Raw genomic sequence first — 10,000 nt, 5'->3', positions numbered from 1 at the left:
GAAGAATTATAGTATAAGTGTATCATATGTACAACTCTAAATTACTACATATATTATTTTTTATTATATGATGTGTCTGGAAATGATTTACTCCCATGTTTAAAAAGTCTCTCGAGCATAAAAGGAAAGACATTCCGTGAGACTTACTGGGAAAACAAATGACAAACCGCTTGGGAATTATTGCTTGCTCAACTCATCAACACTTAACATTTGGCGGGAAATCTTCCTTGAATAATATAGATGCCACACCGATTGCACATTGCGCATCACTATTCACAAGAACTGGTTTAATTTGCATATGCTTAATAAATTAACAAGTCGCCATTAAAGATTCCATTTCAATATTTGCGATGTGGTTATTATGCATATATATATATATATATATATATATATATATATATTTTTTTTTTTTTTTTTTTTTTTTTTTTTTTTTTTTTTTTTTTTTTTTTTTTAATATATCCATAATACTTCAAAACTTTTCAACCTATGCTAGCGATATATGCAATCCAACAGGAACCTTTGTGATTGTTGAGCCCTGTTAACCTAAGGATTAATTAGGTTATTTGAGCAATTCCATGATATGAAAACCAGTGAGATTATATGCATATTAGTCCTTGGTATAGAATATGGCCGATATTTATCTAGTATGACTTCAAAACGTCTATAAAATCCACGACTTTAAAAGTATTGCTCTTGCTCTTTGGTCTGGGATGGAGGGAGGATGAGGAAGAGGAAGAGGTAGAGGAAGAGGGGAGGATGAGGATGAGGGGAGGATGAGGAAGAGGATGAGGATGAGGAAGAAGAAGAGGATGAGGATGAGGAAGAAGAAGAGGATGAGGAAGAGGAAAAGGAAGAGAAAGAGAAAGAGGATGAGGAGAGGATGAGGAAGAGGTAGAGGAAGAGGGGAAGGATGAGGAAGAGGATGAGAAAGAGGTAGAGGAAGAGGGGAAGGATGAGGAATAGGATGAGGAAGAGGAGAGGAAGAGGGGAAGGATGAGGAAGAGAAAGAGGATGAGGAAGAGAAAGGATGAGGAAGAGGAAGAGGATGTTGATGAGGGAAAGGGAATGGCTTCTCCCAGACACGGCCTGTCTCAACCGAAGGAAATACAAAAGTTCTCCCTTAGCTGAACGCGTGAGTTGACCCGAAAAAGACAACAAATCCTAAAAATAAGTATTGGTCAGAACGAGTCCCTTCTACTTTGGAGTTTTTGCTTATTTTATTCCGTAAAAGAATGTGATGAGGTCTTTAGAACTCCATTATTTCCGTGAATTATTACATGAATACAAGATCAAATTCTTGAATAAGACTCAATCCCATCTTCATGGTAAATAGAATGCACTCTATGAAATCCGTATGTATCTTTTTTTTTAAATAAAAAGATAGTTTGGAAACTCATATGCCATTCTCACGGTTTTTTTTTTTTTTTTTTTTTTTTTTGTGTGTGTGTGTGTGTGTGTGTGTGTGTGTGTGTGTGTGTGTGTGTGTGTGTGTGTGTGTGTGTGTGTGTGTGTGTGTGTGTGTGTGTGTGTGTGTGTGTGTGTGTGTGTGTGTGTGTGTGTGTGTGTGCCCAGCATTTGCTCCTTACACCTTTATTTCATCTCATTTTCCACGTAAAAGTGAGAAACATGACAAAATATTTATGAATTAAAGAAATGCAATTATGGAAATGACATATGAAGACATTTTAATACAAGTTGAACGGATAAACACTTTCCTGTCTCATTTAAAATTTTTCTTCTGGTGACTTTGGACCCATAGAGAGGAATGGCTTTTTTTTACTATTCAGAAAGACGTTGACTGATTATTGAGAATTAATAAACTCAAGTAATTTTTCTTTTTTTACCACTATACTTTTTCCGATCTTTGCATATTATTCTCATTACCTATAACCAATTTTACAACCACTTTCTTGAACCAGTAATCTTTTTTTTCCTATAAAAAAAAAAAAAAAAATCACCACCCCCCCACCAAAAAAAAAAAAAAAAAAAAAAAAAAAAAAAAACCAAGTCAAATAGCTTGGAAATATCTTTCAGATAAGAATAACAGGATGAGATGCAAAAACCAGGACTTAAAAGGAAATCTAAATGAGACCATCGCCATAAGACAAGAAGCACAGTTGTACCAAGATATTTTTGGGTCAACATGGTCCATCTCACCGTACTGTTCATGCTTAACAATGTTCTATCTCCCTTGGAACCACTTTAGGATTACTTCTTTATTAAAAGAGACACCATGAAAAGAATTCTATTTTTATGAGATCAGAGTAAATAATGCTTGCTTATCACAATGGAGAGAAACGTAGTACAAGGGTAAGAGGGGGGGGGGGAACCCCTCCCATGGTATCTAAAAGGGTCTTCACATGAGTTAAAAAAGTAATACGTATTTCGAATCTATAAGACTTGTAATCACGAAGAATTATAGTATAAGTGTATCATATGTACAACTCTAAATTACTACATATATTATTTTTTATTATATGATGTGTCTGGAAATGATTTACTCTTATGTTTAAAAAGTCTCTCGAGCATAAAATGAAAGACATTCCGTGAGACTTCCTGGGAAAACAAATGACAAACCGCTTGGGAATTATTGCTCGCTCAACTCATCAACACTTAACATTTGGCGGGAAATCTTCCTTGAATAATATATATGCCACACCGATTGCACATTGCGCATCACTATTCACAAGAACTGGTTTAATTTGCATATGCTTAATAAATTAACAAGTCGCCATAAAGATTCCATTTCAATATTTGCGATGTGGTTATTATGCATATATATATATATATATATATATATATATATATATATATATATATATATATATATATATATATATTTTTTTTTGTTTTTTTTTTTTTTTTTTTTTTTTTTTTTTTTTTTTTTTTTTTATCCATAATACTTCTAAACTTTTCAACCTTTGCGAACGATATATGCAATCCAACAGGAACCTTTGTGATTGTTGGGCCCTTTTAAACTAAGGATTAATTAGGTTATTTGAGCAAGTCAATGATATGAAAACCAGTGAGATTATATGCATATTAGTCCTTGGTATAGAATATGGCCGATATTTATCTAGTATGATTTCAAAACGTCTATAAAATCCACGGCTTTAAAAGTATTGCTCTTGCTCTTTGGTCTGGGATGGGGGGAGGAAGAGGAAGAGGATGAGGAAGAGAAAGAGGGGAAGGATGAGGAAGAGGAAGAGAAAGGATGAGGAAGAGGAAGAGGGGAAGGATGAGGAAGAGGAAGAGGAGAGGATGAGGAAGAGGAAGAGGGGAAGGATGAGGAAGAGGGGAGGATGAGGATGAGGAAGAGGAAGAGGGGAGGATGAGGAAGAGGAAGGATGAGGATGAGGAAGAGGATGAGGAAAAGGGGAGGAAGAGGAAGAGGGGAGGATGAGGAAGAGGAAGAGGAAGAGAAAGAGGAAGAGGGGAAGGATGAGGATGAGGAAGAGGAAGAGGGGAGGAAGAGGAAGAGGGGAGGATGAGGAAGAGGAAGAGGGGAGGAAGAGGAAGAGGGGAGGATGAGGAAGAGGGGAGGATGAGGAAGAGGGTGAGGAAGAGAAAGAGGAAGAGGATGAGGAAGAGGAAGAGGGGAAGGATGAGGAAGAGGAAGAGAAAGAGAGAGAAAGAGAAAGAGGATGAGGAAGAGGAAGAGGGGAGGAAGAGGAAGAGAAAGGATGAGGAAGAGGGGAGGAAGAGGAAGAGGAAGAGGAAGAGGGTGAGGAAGAGGAAGAGGATGAGGATGAGAAAGAGGATGAGGAAGAGGAAGAGGATGAGAAAGAGGAAGAGAAAGAGAAAGAGGATGAGGAAGAGGAATAGGATGTTGATGAGGGAAAGGGGGGGGGCTTCTCCCAGACACGGCGGCCTGTCTCAACCGAAGGAAATACAAAAGTTCTCCCTTAACTGAACGCGTGAGTTGACCCGAAAAAGAAAACGAATCCTAAAAATAAGTATTGGTCAGAACGAGTCCCTTCTACTTTGGAATTTTTGCTTATTTTATTCCGTAAATGTGATGGTCTTTAGAACTCTACTAGTTCCGCGAATTATTACATGAATACAAGATCAAATTCTTGAATAAGACTCAATCCCATCTTCATGGTAAATAGAATGCACTCTATGAAATCCGTATGTACCTTTTTTTTTAAATAAAAAGATAGTTTGGAAACTCATATGCAATTCTCACTTTTTTTTTTTTTTTTTTTTTTTTGTGTGTGTGTGTGTGTGTGTGTGTGTGTGTGTGTGTGTGTGTGTGTGTGTGTGTGTGTGTGTGTGTGTGTGTGTGTGTGTGTGTGTGTGTGCCCAGCATTTGCTCCTTACACCTTCATTTCATCTCATTTTCCAAGTAAAAGTGAGAAACATGACAAAATATTTATTAATTAAAGAAATGCAATTATGGAAATGACATATGAAGACATTTTAATAACAGTCGAACGGATAAAAATGGTCTTATTTTTAAATTTTCTTCTGGTGATTTTGGACCCATGGAGTTTTTTTTTTGTTTGTTTGTTTTTACTATTCAGAAAGACGTTGACTGATTATTGAAAATTAATAACCGCACCAAAGTCATTTTCTTTTTTTTCCATTCTACTTTTCCTGGTCTTTACAAATTATTCTCATTACCTATGACCAACTTTACAACCACTTTCTTGAACCAGTTATCTTTTTTTTCCTATATAAAAAAAAACACCCCCCCCCAAAAAAAAAAAAAAAAAAAAAAAAAAAAAAAAAAAAATAATAACCAAGTCAAATAGCTTGGAAATATCTTTCAGATAAGAATAACAGGATGAGATGCAAAAACCAGGACTTAAAAGGAAATCTAAATGAGACCATCGCCATAAGACAAGAAGCACAGTTGTACCAAGATATTTTTGGGTCAACATGGTCCATCTCACCGTACTGTTCATGCTTAACAATGTTCTATCTCCCTTGGAACCACTTTAGGATTACTTCTTTATTAAAAGAGACACCATGAAAAGAATTCTATTTTTATGAGATCAGAGTAAATAATGCTTGAATATCACAATGGAGAGAAACGTAGTACAAGGGTAAGAGGGGGGGGGGGAACCCCTCCCATGGTATCTAAAAGGGTCTTCACATGAGTTAAAAAAGTAATACGTATTTCGAATCTATAAGACTTGTAATCACGAAGAATTATAGTATAAGTGTATCATATGTACAACTCTAAATTACTACATATATTATTTTTTATTATATGATGTGTCTGGAAATGATTTACTCCTTTGTTTAAAAAGTCTCTCAAGCTTAAAAGGAAAGACATTCCGTGACACTTACTGGGAAAACAAATGACAAACCGCTTGGGAATTATTGCTCGCTCAACTCATCAACACTTAACATTTGGCGGGAAATCTTCCTTGAATAATATATATGCCACACCGATTGCACATTGCGCATCACTATTCACAAGAACTGGTTTAAATGGCATATGCTTAATAAAGTACCAAGTCGCCATTAAAGATTCCATTTCAATATTTGCGATGTGGTTATCATGGATATATATATATATATATATATATATATATATATATATATATATATATATATATATATATATATATATATTTTTTTTTTTTTTTTTTTTTTTTTTTTTTTTTTTTTTTTTTTTTTTTTTAATCCATAATACTTCTAAACTTTTCAACCTATGCGAGCGACAGATGATGCGAACGATATATGCAATCCAACTGGAACCTTTGTAATTGTTGAGCCCTATTAAATTAAGGATTAATTAGGTTATTTGAGCAATTCCATGATATGAAAACCAGTGAGATTATATGCATATTAGTCCTTGGTATAGAATATGGCCGATATTTATCTTGTATGATTTCAAAACGTCTATAAAATCCACGACTTTAAAAGTATTGCTCTCGATATTTGGTCTGGGATGGAGGGAGGATGAGGAAGAGGAAGAGGGGAGGATGAGGAAGAGGAAGAGGAAGAGGAAGAGGATGAGGAAGAGGAAGAGGATGAGGAAGAGGAAGAGAAAGAGAGAAAGATAAAAAGAAAGAGGATTAGGATGAGGAAGAGGAGAGGAAGAGGAATTGGAAGAGAAAGAGAGAAAGAGAAAGAGGATGAGGAGCGGAAGAGGAATTGAAAGAGGAAGAGAGAGAGAGAAAGATAAAGAGAAAGAGGATGAGGAAGAGGAAGAGAGAGAGAGAAAGAGAAAGAGAAAGAGGATGAGGAAGAGAGAGAAAGAGAGAAAGAGAAAGAGGAATTGGAAGAGGAGAGGAAGAGAGAGAGAGAAAGAGGATGAGGAAGAGAAAGGATAAGGAAGAGGATGAGGAAGAGGAAGAGGGGAGGATGAGGAAGAGAAAGAGGAAGAGGGGAGGAAGAGAAAGAGGATGAGGAAGAGGAAGAGGGGAGGATGAGGAAGAGAAAGAGGAAGAGGGGAGGAAGAGAAAGAGGATGAGGAAGAGGAAGAGGGGAGGATGAGGAAGAGGGGAGGATGAGGAAGAGGAAGAGGGGAGGAAGAGGATGAGGAAGAGAAAGAGGATGAGGAAGAGGAAGAGGGGAGGATGAGGAAGAGGGGAGGAAGAGAAAGAGGAAGAGGGGAGGAAGAGGATGAGGAAGAGAAAGAGGATAAGAAAGGAAGAGGAAGAGGAAGAGGAAGAGGTAGAGGAAGAGGGGAAGGATGAGGAAGAGGAAGAGGTAGAGGAAGAGGATGAGGAAGAGGAAGAGGTAGAGGAAGAGGAAAAGGAAGAGGGGAGGATGAGGAAGAGGAAAAGGATGAGAAAGAGGAAGAGAAAGGATGAGAAAGAGAAAGAGGAAGAGGGGAGGAAGAGGAAGAGGAAGAGGAAGGATGAGGAAGAGGAATAGAATGTTGATGAGGGAAAGGGGGGGGGGGCTTCTCCCAGACACGGCCTGTCTCAACCGAAGGAAATACAAAAGTTCTCCCTTAGAGGAACGCGTCAGTTGACCCGACAAAGAAAACGAATCCTAAAAATAAGTATTGGTCAGAACGAGTCCCTTCTACTTTGGAATTTTTGCTTATCTTACTCCGTAAATGTGATGGTCTTTAGAACTCTACTAGTTCCGTGAATTATTACTTGAATACAAGATCAAAATCTTGAATAAGACTCAATCCCATCTTCATGGTAAATAGAATGCACTATGAAATCCGTATGTATTTTTTTTTAAGAAATAAAAAGATAGAGTTTGGAAACTCATATGCAAATCTCACGGTTTTTTTTTTTTTTTTTTTTTTTTTTTTTTTTTTTTTTTTTTGTGTGTGTGTGTGTGTGTGTGTGTGTGTGTGTGTGTGTGTGTGTGTGTGTGTGTGTGTGTGTGTGTGTGTGTGTGTGTGTGTGTGTGTGTGTGTGTGTGTGTGTGTGTGTGTGTGTGTGTGTGTGTGTGCCCAGCATTTGCTCCTTACACCTTTATTTCATCTCATTTTCCACGTAAAAGTGAGAAACATTACAAAATATGTATGAATTAAGGAAATGCAATTATGGAAATGACATATGAAGACATTTTAATAACAGTCGAACGGATAAACACTTTGCTGTCTCATTTAAATTTTTTCTTCTGGTGACTTTGGACCCATAGAGAGGAAAGGCTTTTTTTTATACTATTCAGAAAGATGTTGACTGATTATTGAGAATTAATAAACTCAAGTCATTTTTCTTTTTTTACCATTGTACTTTTTCCGGTCTTTACAAATTATTCTCATTACCTATAACCAACTTTACAACCACTTTCTTGAACCAGTAATCTCTTTTTTTCTTTTTTTTTTTTTTGCTATAAAAAACAAAATTCAACCCCCCCCCAAAAAAAAAATAATAATAAATAAAAAAATAATAATAATAACCAAGTCGAATAGTTTGGAAATATCTTCCAGATAAGAATAACAGGGTAATATGCAAAAACCAGGACTTAATTAAAAGGAAATCTAAATGAGACAATTACCATAAGACAAGAAGTACAGGTGTACCAAGATATTTTTGGGTCAACATGGTCCATCTCGCCGTACTGTTCATGCTTAACAGTGTTCTATCTCCCTTGGAACCACTTTAGGATTACTTCTTTATTAAAAGAAACACCATGAAAAGAATTCTATTTTTATGAGATCAAAAGAAAATAATGCTTGCATATCACAATGGAGAGAAACATAGTACAATATACAATTCCTTTCCAGGTAAACAAAGTTTGTAACTGATGTGGGAGAAACAAACAGGTGTACATGCACAGATATAGGAATATAAGTGCACGTACAGGTACAGGTACAGGTGTACACACACACACACACACACACACACACACACACACACACACACACACACACACACACACACACACACACACACACACACACACACACACACACACACACACACACACACTCACACACTCACACACTCACACACTCACACACTCACACACTCACACACTCACACACTCACACACTCACACACTCACACACTCACACACTCACACACTCACACACTCACACACTCACACACTCACACACTCACACACTCACACACTCACACACTCACACACTCACACACTCACACACTCACACACTCACACACTCACACACTCACACACTCACACACTCACACACTCACACACTCACACACTCACACACTCACACACTCACACACTCACACACTCACACACTCACACACTCACACACTCACACACTCACACACTCACACACTCACACACTCACACACTCACACACTCACACACTCACACACTCACACACTCACACACTCACACACTCACACACTCACACACTCACACACTCACACACTCACACACTCACACACTCACACACTCACACACTCACACACTCACACACTCACACACTCACACACTCACACACTCACACACTCACACACTCACACACTCACACACTCACACACTCACACACTCACACACTCACACACTCACACACTCACACACTCACACACTCACACACTCACACACTCACACACTCACACACTCACACACTCACACACTCACACACTCACACACTCACACACTCACACACTCACACACTCACACACTCACACACTCACACACTCACACACTCACACACTCACACACTCACACACTCACACACTCACACACTCACACACTCACACACTCACACACTCACACACTCACACACTCACACACTCACACACTCACACACTCACACACTCACACACTCACACACTCACACACTCACACACTCACACACTCACACACTCACACACTCACACACTCACACACTCACACACTCACACACTCACACACTCACACACTCACACACTCACACACTCACACACTCACACACTCACACACTCACACACTCACACACTCACACACTCACACACTCACACACTCACACACTCACACACTCACACACTCACACACTCACACACTCACACACTCACACACTCACACACTCACACACTCACACACTCACACACTCACACACTCACACACTCACACACTCACACACTCACACACTCACACACTCACACACTCACACACTCACACACTCACACACTCACACACTCACACACTCACACACTCACACACTCACACACTCACACACTCACACACTCACACACTCACACACTCACACACTCACACACTCACACACTCACACACTCACACACTCACACACTCACACACTCACACACTCACACACTCACACACTCACACACTCACACACTCACACACTCACACACTCACACACTCACACACTCACACACTCACACACTCACACACTCACACACTCACACACTCACACACTCACACACTCACACACTCACACACTCACACACTCACACACTCACACACTCACACACTCACACACTCACACACTCACACACTCACACACTCACACACTCACACACTCACACACTCACACACTCACACACTCACACACTCACACACTCACACACTCACACACTCACACACTCACACACTCACACACTCACACACTCACACACTCACACACTCACACACTCACACACTCACACAC

At 38.8% G+C, this 10,000-nt stretch overlaps 1 protein-coding gene across 1 annotated transcript in view; it reads right to left on the bottom strand.

The window, feature by feature from the left end:
- Nucleotides 1–10,000, bottom strand: part of LOC122242812 (uncharacterized) — a 21,455-nt gene that overhangs the window by 4,979 nt on the left and 6,476 nt on the right. The gene's annotated exons all lie outside the window — the stretch shown is intronic.

This window comes from Penaeus japonicus, unplaced genomic scaffold (assembly GCF_977035675.1).
Source record: "Penaeus japonicus unplaced genomic scaffold, GWHDUDI00000001_assembly GWHDUDI00000011, whole genome shotgun sequence".
Taxonomy (NCBI): domain Eukaryota; kingdom Metazoa; phylum Arthropoda; class Malacostraca; order Decapoda; family Penaeidae; genus Penaeus; species Penaeus japonicus.
Note: the sequence above shows the minus strand (reverse complement) of the source record. Positions and strands in the feature narration are given on the sequence as shown.